Genomic DNA, 13,129 nt, shown 5'->3' on the forward strand with positions numbered 1-13,129 from the left:
AGCCACCAGTGAGGTTCGAACTCACGACCCCTGGTTTACGAGACCAGTGCTCTAACCACTGAGCTATGGTGGCTTGCAAAATAAAATTCCTACTAATCGTTTATAAAATAAAATCATTATTAATTGTTTTATTTTGATACGTTTTGTTTTTATATTTTGTATTATTATTATATTGACAATAACATAGACAAAATATAAATTTCTAGTTTCAAATTAACTATCTAGGCACATTATAACGCCCCCGCAGCTGAAAGGGCGAGCATGTATGGCGCGACGGGCATGCGAACGCGCGACCCCCAGATTTCGAGTCGCACGCTTGGTCATGCCACGCCGTCTGGAAATAAGGATAATTTACTTTTGGCATCAAACTTGGCCCGGCGGTTAAGGTTGGTTAAGGCATTCGATTAGGTGACTGTCAATTCCACTATTCGTTGGTTTAAAAAGTAGCCCAAGAGTTGGTGGTGGGTGGTGATGACTAGCTGCCTTTCCTCTAGTCTTACACTACTAAATTAGGGATGGCTAGCACAGATAGCCCTCGAGTAGCTTTGTGCGAAATTCAAAAACAAACAAACATTGATAGACTTCAAGAACTACTTGAAGCAATAAAAAACACAAAAACAAATCTCCAGGTGAAGATGAAATACAAGCCATCCTTCTAAAAATGGGTACTCCGCAATTGTTTGACCACCTAAAAACACTTTTTAATCTATCTCTATCTTCAGGATACATCCCAGTTTCTTGGAAGCTCGCTAATATATCAATGTTCCATAAGGAAGGAAAGCCAGCAAATAAACCTAATAGCTACCGACCAATCAGCCTGACCAGCTGTATAGGCAAAATTCTAAAAAGAATAATCAGTAATAGACTCTCCACATTCTTGGAGATAACATCAAAATTACCAAAAGAACAAAATGGATTCAGGAAATTTAGACAAACGACAGATCATTTAATTAGAATAACCGAAGCTATAATAAATAGCTTTAATAAAAAAGAATGCACTGTTGCTTGCTTTCTTGATATCGAGAAAGCATTCGACACTGTATGGCATGATGGTCTAAAGTTCCGAATGAATGAAATGGGACTACAGCGTGGAATTATTCGCTGGCTATCTAACTTTTTGAAAATAGAAAGTGCAGAGTTAATGTAGATGGTACCTTTTCTGAGTACTTTACTCCAGAAGCTGGTGTTCCCTCAGGGAGGGGTGGTTAGCCTTATACTCTTCATCATGTATGTAAACAATATGCCATTGAAGGATCCAAATCATGGATTCTCTTCACAGTTCGCAGATGATGTGGCAGTCTGGAAAAGTGCCGCAACACCAACTAAATAGAATAAGCGAATACTGTCAAAAATATAGATTAAAAATAAAGACAGCAAAAACACAACTCGTAGTCTTTATGAAATTGACAAAACACAGAAAACAACAGCCAAAAATATATATGAATGGCACACTACTTCAGACTGCCCCATCGGCAAAATTTTTAGGTCTAACCTATGATTCAAAATTAACTTAGATTAATCATGTCAACGAAATTAAAGTCTGGCGAAAAACTAACGATACTAGGAGACTAACTGGCAAAAACAGTGGAGCATCTACAGACAACATACTACAAATCTATAAAACATAAATTAGACCAGTAATTGATTATGCAGCTCCAGCATGAATAACTGTAAACGATAAAATAATTAAACCAAATTACAAACAATTTAAAACACACTCCTCACAACAACATACAGAGTTCCAAGAACTACATCATCTCAATTCATACACAAATATTCGAACACACCAACCATACCAGATAGTATGGTACATAGTACAATAACGTACTTCGATAAAATTGGATTAAAAATGAATTACTATGCGAACTAGATAGGTACCTCATACATGATGAAGTTAGTCCTAAACATCTCTCCCCAGTCAATTTATATTTGAAACATAAAATAAATAAATAAAAATAATAAAATTAATTAAAAAAGAATAAATATATAATTTTAAAAAATAATAAAAATGTATGTTTCTATATACATATAATAAAGTAAAAAAATTAAAGTTAATTAAAAAATTAAAAAGTGCCACCAACAAACTTGACATTCTGCTAATAGAGCAAAATAACAATCATATATGTACCACAATATATTGACATTGCCCTGAAAAGGATCAGAATAATATTCGGTTCACTTCGACCTAAAAATAAAATAATTACAAATATCAATACTGCAAGACCACATAAGTACGGGGAGGAGGAAGATTGTTTGTTTGTTTGTTTTGGAATTTCGCACAAAGCTACTCGAGAGCTATCTGTGCTAGCCGTCCCTAATTTAGCAGTGTAAGACTAGAGGGAAGGCAGCTAGTCATCACCACCCACCGTCAACTCTTGGGCTACTCTTTTACCAACGAAAAATGGGATTGATCGTCACATAATAACGCCCCCACGGCTGGGAGGGCGAGCATGTTTGGCGCGATGGGGATGCGAACCCGCGACCCTCAGATTACGAAGCGCACGCCTTAACGCGATAGGCCATGCCAGGCCGAGGAGGTCAAAGAGAACCTGACTTCCCAGGGTATGAACATATCATACCCAAACACCGCGAGAGAGAGAGAGAGACTGACAGTAAATAAATATAATTGGTTATACAATTGAATAAATCAAGAGCGCATAAGCAAAGCCCGCGAAAATTTATTATAAAAACCTATAATAATTTTAAAACTAAAATTTTACCACAGTGAAAACATACCTTTAAATCTGCAAATGTAAGCAGTAATTCACTTTTAGTCTTCCGGCTTCATTCTGGAAATGTAAATTGTTCGTAGGGTTACCACTCCACCATAAGTTGACAAAATATTTTGGACCTGGCATGGCCTAGCGCGTCAAGGCGTGCGCTTCGTAATCTGAGGGTCGCGGGTTCGCGCCCGAGTGGCGTCAAACATGCTCGCCCTCCCAGCCGTGGGGGCGTTATAAAGTGACGGTCAATCCCAATTTTCATTGGTAAAAGAGTAGCCCAAGAGTTGGCGGTGGGTGGTGATGACTAGCTACCTTCCCTCTAGTCTTACACTGCTAAATTAGGGACGGCTAGCACAGATAGCCCTCGAGTAGCTTTGTGCGAAATTAAAAAAAAAAAAAAAAAAAAAAGGCTAATTAGGCCTTATGTCTGAGTAATTTGAGTGACACAACGTCCTTTGCAGGCCGAAACATTTTTTTGTCGAAATACTTCTTACACTTTAAAAAATTTACTGTTCAGGTTCTGAATAAGTAACTTGCAAAAATTAAAATATCATCGTGTAATGTTGGCTGATGATCATACTGCATATTTTCATTTGTAGAGATTTAACGTATATATTAACAAATTATTATTTTTCCAGTGAAATTCTATGTCTTGAAAAGTTCTGTTTCGTCACTTTGTTGCAATTAATTAGTAATATGGAAGAAAGATGGGCGCTTTGTATTTAATAGATTATTTCGAACTTTCAGCTTGCAAGTTGATTATGACACACATGCACGTACTATTATTATATTCTGTTCGGGCAAATACTACGAGACCTCTAAATTTTTAATACTAAGCTTGTCCTTTTGTACATCTTAATCTTACTATAACATGGTTTTACCAGAAAAGTTCTTTTTTCTCAGTAACAAAATGGTTTTTTGACGCATCATTTTTATGTTTGTGTGCTAAAGCCACGTAAAACAAAGAAGTGCTACTAACTACTATGGTTTTAAGATTATAGTTACTTTGTATTAATTCAAAACGTGAGAGTTTCAAATGAAATATGCTGCAACTAGTGTGATAGTAACATAAAGAGGGTTGTAATTAATTTAGTCCACGTAGGGGATGACAAGATTGAACCAGATAGTATAGAAATTGCTCTTCAGCTATTGCTAGATATTGAATGTTAGATGAAAATACCATACAAGGGAAGTTTCCAGAATAGCAGTGGAAACTATCACCATCGTATTAACCAATCAGGGACATTATAGTTAAGGTGTTATATAGGTAGAAATTACAGTGGTTGAGTATGTACGAATAAAACCCCGAAACTTCTGATAGGCTGTATTTATTTAAGAATGTTTGTTTCTTATTGTTGTGAGTTGGATTATGTACCAAACTAAATAAATGTAATGAAAACAATAAGTATTTTTGGAAAGAACTAAGAAGATGGAGATATTGTGTTATAATGTATTTAAAAGTCAAGACATCTTTTAGCTTAAGTATAGTCCACATGCATTTTAAGTTCATATATTATGCCTTATTATTGTAAACATTTGTCTGCATTCTGTGAATAAAGATTTAGTTTGAAAATAATTGAATTCTTCTTTTAGAAACAAGGTTGCATCCTATCATAGAAAAGAGAGGATAACCAAAAGGCCTCAACCAGCAGCTGAGTTTCTGAAAACAGGACCAAGATTCTAGTTATAAAGAAATGAACTAAAAGGTAGGTCAGTGTTTTGCAAAATAATCTTACCTTTTAAAATGCAGTTATAGATAGTATAGTACATTAACTAAGGTGGTGTGTTCTCACCATCAAATTAGTGATCATGGTTATATTATTTAGAAACACTATATTTACATCATTATTTATTCAAATGCACATTTTTATGTAGGCTAGTTCTAATTGAGGAGAAACTGTCTTTTTTTTTTTTCCATTGCAGTATTCTGAGTAGTGAGTGAGCCTTAGCTATTATAAGGGAGTAGCACAAGATGGATGAAATGAGCCTACAGGACCAACCAGAGGCCAATATACAAAATATTTTTGATGAAAATGTGGATATGTTTATGATAAAACTATTCATTATTATTGCTGCATGAACAAAGGTGAAAAAGACTACATTCATCAAACAAGACTTACAAGTGTGAAATATGCCACCAATGCCATTCATCTGTTGTGATGGGCTGTGTGGCAGTGAAAAATACCTATAATGAGAAGTGTTTTGCAAGTGTTGATTAAATATTATAGGAAACACTAAGTTTTTGTGAACTGGTAAAGCCTGAAAAGGAGGAACAGAAAGATGTATTTTGGTTGCATTATCTGTATTTTGCAGTTTATGAAAAATATATTCTGAAAGATTCTTAAATTCTTACTTGTTTTGAAATGATAATAACAAATGATCTGAGAAAAGCATGTGTTTTCAATTGCAGTTGTTCTGAGAAAGTTCATTACTTGACCCAGTAAATATATATTTTTAGTACTAAAATAATTGGTTGCCATGAGTACAAACTTTTAGTTGGTGACTTAGTTTTAACTGACATTAGTATGAACATATATGCTAATTAAGTTTTTGAATAATGTTTTTTGTTTAAATTTATGACTTCAATATTTCTCTGATTAAGAAGGTTCTTGGTTGTTATGAGTAACTATAACTGATTTATGAGATTACTGTGTTTTAAGGAGACAGTATTTATATGATTGAACCAGCATCCACAACTTTCATCATTTAATTAACCTTCTTTAATCTATACTTAAAACAGCTTATTTAAATTTCATGCTTTTTCCTATTTTAAAACTACCTTGTCATCAAACATGCAGTTTCTGTACTTTTACGAAAATCATAATTGTGTTTTTATCTCATGAAAGTATCATTTTTCCTTCAACTTATAAAATGGTACCACTAGCTTTCTGGGTATTCTTGGCCTATCTTTAAAGATATGGGAAGTCCCTTTGCTGTTTGAAGTGAAGTGGATGTTCTTGGCCTCTGTGATTGGTGGATTGATCCAAATGAAGTGTGATGAATATTAACATCTCAGTGAAGATGTAACTTTTTCTTTTAGTTAGCATTGAAACAGTAACTGTTCTTTATATGTTTTTCTGCATTAATCTAACATTGCCAAGAGTTATATAATTAAAAACTATTATTGTCAATTACTGTTATGTTCATTGTTACATGTATATACAAATGCATGTTCACAATTATGTCTTAAAAAAAAAACACATCTACAATTGATAAAATGTAATTAAAGTATATATACATGTTCTTGGAGCAGAAGAGATAAACCTGATAAGAACAGACCTATTACAAAGTTTGTGGATTGATCCTGCTATGAAAGTGTTAAGACATTTGTATGTCCACAGTTGTAAGTTGTTAGATTTCATAAAGCTATTTTGAATCTAGTAAATTCTGTTATTTATTACTGATATCTAATATATGGTTTGTATGCAGATATTACTAATTTAAGTTAGTAACATCATTACAAGATTGGCCATTGTCTCTCTTACTAGTAGACTTTCTAGTAAGTTATGTTTGCTTGACTTGAAATAACAAAGGAATTCAATCTTTGTGCACACAAAAAAACACTATCTTTGACTGAAATGAAAATTTCTTTGCAATTTTACTTGGAAATTTTATAAAATTTCTAGAAAAGTAGAAATAATTATCTCTGTTACAAAATAGAATATTTTACATACCTAGAATCATCTCCAAAATTTCCATTTAATCTCTCAGTATACCATAAACAAAGATTAAAATTTCCTTCCATTGTGTGGTATGTATGTTTTATATCAAAGGTATATTTGGCTATCTGCTATATCCACTGAGGAAAATATCCTTATTTAATCATCATAAATTTGAAGATTTACTGTTCACAGCAGAGGATCTATTATGTGGTTCATTTCAAAACCAATATATTTGTTTAAATGATTATGCTTTTTTTATGGTAATGTTGTGATATATAAACATACAATGCATTTTATATTTTATTACATTAATATAGTATTATTTTATATGTATCACTTATTTCTAATTATGTAGAGTTTTCATTAATGTGGCCAAGAATGTCACTGATTTTATTATAGTTACCTTATTCTTCACCGTCCTGCTATGAAGGTCACACCTATTCTATCTGTGGGTGATATGGCTGTAAAATCTTCTGCATAAAAACATTCTGCTAGAATGAAAACAGCCCTTCAGTGCTAAGTCATGAGGTGTCTTAAGTTTATAGAAACTCTTCTATGTTTAAATCAAAATGAACAATTACATGAGTAGTGTTAGTTGCTCTGGGTAGATTTGATGTTACCTGTGCAGGAAGTGTTAGATATATATGGCTATTTTAATTTAAGTTTGATATACATGTTAAATTGAAATTTGTTCAGAAGCAATAGTTCATCCTGGATTTAAGTAACTATGTACAAATCATACATTGTGTAGTTCACTTGTAATGAATTGGCACTTGTTGTTGTATTGCATTATGTTACTAGACCCTTTTAAGCTTTTCTCGTTGTTGTAATTGAGTGTTATTGCATCATAATATCCTGTAATGTATAGAATATTTTAGGCTTTGGCCAGGATATAAATATGTGACTAAAATATAGTTAAAATGATATAGTTAGTAAGACACAGTTACATAGATATATCTAGCCTGAGTGATTGTGAGTATAGGCATTAATGGCATATAGTGGCAATTTCTGAGGTGAAATTGTCAGAATGTATTGTAATAACAGAGTAGAAAAGAATAATTTGACTTCTCAGCTGTGCTGTAGAGTAATTGAACTACTCTGTGTGGACAATGATGAAAAAAAAAAGATAATTATTTAAAGCCCTGGATATAACTGTGATATCCAACAGTGTAATAATCATTTGTATATATACAGAGATGCCAACCATTACGATTTTGGTGTATATATTAGGACTATAGCTCACACAGACAAATATTACGACTTGTTGCAACTCCCAAATTATTATATATTATATAGGCCTATACAATAAAGCGATAAAATGTTCCCCCAGGGCTTGAAAGGAGTGAAAAGTAAATTTCTTGTGAGATACAAATAAATTTTGATAATAAATAAAAGACATAGTCCAAATGGCCACTTGCGATAATCATGTTTGTGCTTGAAATAATAAAAAATATTTGTATCTCCGACGTCTACCAATAGTTTGAGTGCGGTGCTTCTCCATATTGGGTACGTGGGGGAATCCATAGTTACGTCATCAGTGCTTGTCAGCCAATCAGCGCTCGCATAGATGGGTATTTATCGTTTTCTAAGCGGCACAGAAACACCGATGCGATCGTTCACAAGTTGGAAAAAAAAAAAAGAGGCCTCTTTCACCAGATTGTCTTGTTTCTGGCAAATCTAAAAGGACTAAAACTGTGAATCAAAAATTTAGTAAAGAGTATAATGCAAAATATCCGGTCATTGCATCAAAAGTCAGTGACAGTAATGCATTTTGTACAGTTTGTCACATCGATTTTTCTGTGGCGCATGGCAGAATAAACGATTATTCCAGACATACAAAATCGGCATCTCACCAACAAAAGGCTGAGGCGAATATGAAAATGATGCAGATAACGACATTTATGAATAAGAATTCAGAATATGAAACCATAAATGCAGAAGTTATGTTCACGCAATTCGTCATTGCTCATGATTTACTCCTAGCTGTAGCCGATCATGCAGGACATCTATTCAGAAAAATGTTTCCAGACTCTGATATAGCGAAAAAATATGGCTGTGTTAGAACCAAAACTACAGCCATTGTACAAATGCTGGGTTGTGAAGATGACAAAATGATTTCAAGCCTACTTACTAACAGTGTTTACAGTTTAGCCACAGATGGATCTACATACATGGATGACTCAAAACTGTATCCAGTGGTTGTACAATATCTTGACCCTTTGCTTGGAAAAATTGTTTGTTCTCTTTTGACAATGGTGGAATGGACAAAAGCTTCAACGGGAAAGAATATTTTCAAGCTTTTGGACCATGAACTAACAAAGAGGAAAATTCCATGGGAAAATTGTCTTTGTTTTTCTTCAGACAATGCCTCAGTTAAGTCGTATAGGTAAAAGTGTGATGGGACACATCTCAAGACGACAGCCTAGCATTTACTTCATGGGCTGTGCCTGTCACCTCATGAATATTGCTGCCCAGAAAGCTTCCAGAGAACTGCCCTGCCCAGTTTCTGATATATTGATAGATATCTACTATTTTACGGACAAAAGTGCTAGCAGAAAACAACATTTCAAAGAGTTTCAAGGATTGTATGACAAAGAAACAAGAAAAATTCTACAACTTGTTAACACAAGATGGCTATCACTTGGAGTGTGCCTCAACAGAATATTGGACATGTGGAAGCCATTGAAGAAGCATTTTCACTGTGAAAAGGAAAAACTAAATTCAAAAGGATCTAAACGTGCAGCTCAGTCAGGCAGCAAGATTTTAACAGTCAGGATATCCTCTCAGCCACATAAGGACACAGTCACGACACCCTTCCAGCCACACCGGGACACAGTCAAGACATTCTCTCAGCCACACAGGGACACAAGAAAACAGTCTCCAAAAGTAGACAAAAAACATTTGATATAATTCAATATATGTTTAGGCAGTCTGACTTTGAACTAAATAAGAGACAATCAATGAAAATGAGAAGAAAACGAAAGCTAGCAAGGAAGTAGCCAAGAAAAGTTATGCACAGAGCAAGTTAGATAAGTTAACAGTTTTTTTGGACAACAAAATGAACTTGTAATTTTGTCTTTTTCTTCAGTCTGCAATTCCTCTATTTAAGCAAGCCAATTTGATATTGCAAAGAGAGGAACCTTGCATACATATTATGCATAGAATTCTAATTACACAAGTTAAAAATATGCTTGTCAGATACATCAAGCCAGAATATCTTGAAGGCAACATCACTGAACTTGACGACAACAATGAATCGTTATACAAATCTGATGAGGCAATTTCTATTGGAAATGCTTCCAAGGAATACATTGTTAAATATGAAAAGGACCTGGACCTGATCAGCCTCTACACCAGTGTCAAGAAATACTATATTGCAGCTACAAATTATGTGATGAAACATTTCCCTCTAAATGATGAACTTCTGATTCACATAGAGGTTGCTGATCCAAAACTGAAAGTCAGCAAAGATTTCTCTTTTCTATGCTTCTTCAAAGACAGGTATCCTGTCCTTGTCAATGCACATGAGCAGACACTGTTGACAAGTTGGAAGGGCAATATTTGAACTATCAAATTGATACTTTCTTAGAAACTGTCCTTCAGTTGAATGTTGACAAGTTTTGGGTTCAGCTGTCTACAGTTAAGGATGTAAATGGCAACCAGAAGTACGACATTCTGTGTAGAGTTATGCTTGGAATTCTTACAATCTTCCATTCTAATGCTGACAGTGAAAGGATATTTAGTTTAGTGACTAAAAAAAAAAGCAAGTTCAGACCAAGCTTGAGCACCTCCATTTTGAGCAGTATTATAACACACTAGATGTGTATGCAATCAAATGGACAATGTTGTTATAACTCTCAATCATCCAGAGACATTCTTATGAAAGCAAAGGCTACAACAGCTGCAAAACTATTACAATAAGTGTCATAAACATGATATAAACTAGTCCTTACACAAAGGCTTTTTCTGCTTACTGTTTGTGCATGTTCAATGTTGTTTTACCAGTATGCTTGTTACTTTGAACTAAATAAAAGACATAATTTCAAAAGAATTTTTTTTTAAATTTATGTATTAAATACACAAAACACAGTCATAAATGAGCAATCTATAGCAGTAATAAATAATAATAGTTATAATAATAATATAATAATAAACAGCTTAGAGACATTGGTCAGGCCTAGTAGCCGCAAATGATAAAGGGCTCTGTTTACAATCATTATGCTCAGCCATTTGAAATAATTGGCATCTCTGTATATATATGTTTGACTTGTTTAATATATTATTTTAAAACAAGTGGACTGTGTGCTGTTTGTGAAATTTATTGCCAATAAGCCACAGATACCTGTTGTAAAAAATCTGTCTCTCACATGCGTAAAACCTGACAGTAAGGAATATTGAATTTAAACAGTCTGGTATATAGTCTCAAGAGTGACAGTCTGTTAGATGATCTCTGCCTCATCATTGATGGTCCATCATCAAAGGCATGTACATAAAATTTGTTTCTTTATATTGTAATACTACATATATATATATGTATTTTGCACAATGTCCATTCCTTTTATTTTGTTCTTACAAACTCACATATTTAGAGAAACACAGTATTATTCAGTAACAGATATCTTGTCATATCTCCTGTTATTCAGCTGACCTATCCAACTGCTGTGAGATAGTTGTACATCTCACAAGTAAATAAAAGAAAATATTGGAGATGTGACCACAAGATGCTTTATTGCATATTTTTCTTTTGGTGTGTGTACTGCCATTTATTCTTACATTTGTGTTAATTTAAGTTCAAAAAGGTTTTATGTTATTGGAAATAATATTTCCTATAAACTTTGGTAACTTATTATTCATTGGAAAAGTCAGTTACTGAAAGAATACTAATGTGTGAGAGGGTTGTTAAGTCTTGAACCAAGTCCTCACCTGGATCTTGGCTTTTGATGATGCTAAGAAGGTTCGTGAATTGCATTTTGTTGCAATTGATGATGCAAGAAGAAAACCACTGATACGTGGTGTATACATAATGGCTATTTATGCTTTTTTTTTCTGAAGATGAACTCATTCCAAAGGAAAGATGTATTTCTAGACTCATTCCAAAGGAAGGAAGTATTTCTGGCAGTTGCCAGAGGTTGGAGAATCCAGTGATTGTTAGACTAATTGGTACAGCCTGTATAGAACCCCCATACCTTTGTCTGCCAGACTATCCTGACTTTAGTTCTGATGAAACACCCAAAAATACTTAGGAGAGTATAGAGGTGCTATTTATGTATACAAAATGGTCAAATAAATGAACCATGAACTTGTAGGTATACTGTCAAGGAAACTATGCATAACAGAGGAGGCTGGGGTGTTCCATAAGGCTGATAAATGAGCTGCTAATGGCAAGGCTCTGCTCTGTCATCCTAGACAGGGTATTAACTATATAAATGAGATTCTGATTCCACATTTGTTGAAATACATTGATAATAAAGTGCAAGTTGTTTAAGGGAAAGTTGAATGCAATGCTATAAAACATTATTACTTGTCACAATGACGACTGACCAGTTGACAGGATTAAGTGCTTTGAAATTTTTGTGATATATGTTTTAGTTTCATAATTTCCAAAAGCAATATTCAAAAAATATTCTAAATCATTACTTGCCACATAACATGCACAAACTCCCAGTTCTCTTTCTTATTTTGTATAACTTCAACAGTATAGTTTCTACGGCATATACCTAACGTAACACAAGATATAAAAAATGACAAGGCCAAATAAGCAATTTCATTGTCCTAATCTCCATTTTTTAAGATATTTTTCCAAACCACAGTAGAAACCCCTGCTATCTATCATTAACATCATACTAGTTTACAAAATCATGTGTGCTTGTTTGATCCACATGTTTACAACTTTTTTCTTTTTTTTTGCTATTTAAAGCTTCCAACATATCTTTTGAATTCAATAGTAACATGCACTACTTAAAAAGTAAGCGACTGGTGTGTGTGTGTAAGCAAAGTTGTTAATCATAGCAGTAATGGAAGTTTTAACTTATAACTTACTTAAAGTATCATTTAAATTGTGATAGTATTTTTGAGGCATTCTATTCCAGCAACTTCTATATTTTGTATATTCTAATACACACATTTTTAGGGGTACATCATTTCTTTTTTTTGGACAACAAAGTAAGTGAAAAACTAGGCCTATTTAGCTATATGTTGAATGCATATATTGTGCATATAAGAATACACAAGTGTCCCTGTTGCATAGTTCCTTTTCATGGATAAAAAACTGTTTAGTCAAACAAGGCAAAAAAATAAAATCATAAAGATGAAACAAAATAGATGTGAAATTGTGAAATGCTTAACAGTTGAAATTGTCAGTATTATTCATTGAAGGTGTGACAACAAAAGATACATTCAAAGAATAAGACAAAATGTATTAATTTTGTTTCATAATTTTCAAACTTAATTTTAATGTATTTAATTATTTAGTTAGTGTTAGTGTAAATAACATTTTGTGACAAAATGAACTCTACTGGTCCATCCCAGTTGTTCCACACTCTAAACTAAATTAACTTACAAAAACTTGAAAGCAGCATTAATCATTCATATACTTATCAAGCTTTTTCTTAAACTCATTAAAACTTACTGCCACTACAACATCTGAAGGCAACCCCTTCCAGAGGCCTATCACCCTGTTAGAAAAATAAAACCGTCATAGTTGAAGATGACTCCTACCCTGCCAAAATTTATATCTCTCACTGT

General features: G+C 33.5%; 1 long non-coding RNA gene and 1 other non-coding gene across 3 annotated transcripts; one reads left to right on the forward strand and one right to left on the reverse strand.

Annotated features, from left to right (window-relative positions):
• TRNAT-CGU (transfer RNA threonine (anticodon CGU)) lies at positions 1–73 on the reverse strand. The gene has a single exon. It is a non-coding gene; the product is annotated as a tRNA-Thr (tRNA).
• Positions 74–3,500: 3,427 nt separating this feature from the next.
• Positions 3,501–6,264, forward strand: LOC143224107 (uncharacterized). Of its 2 annotated transcripts, none has more exons than XR_013013216.1 (3): positions 3,501–4,010; positions 4,317–4,429; positions 4,647–6,264. It is a non-coding gene; the product is annotated as an uncharacterized LOC143224107 (long non-coding RNA). The 2 variants fall into 2 exon arrangements; XR_013013215.1 differs by having other exon boundaries at positions 3,562–3,990.
• The last annotated feature ends 6,865 nt before the right edge of the window (positions 6,265–13,129 follow it).

This window comes from Tachypleus tridentatus, chromosome 8, assembly GCF_004210375.1.
Source record: "Tachypleus tridentatus isolate NWPU-2018 chromosome 8, ASM421037v1, whole genome shotgun sequence".
NCBI classification, from domain to species: domain Eukaryota; kingdom Metazoa; phylum Arthropoda; class Merostomata; order Xiphosura; family Limulidae; genus Tachypleus; species Tachypleus tridentatus.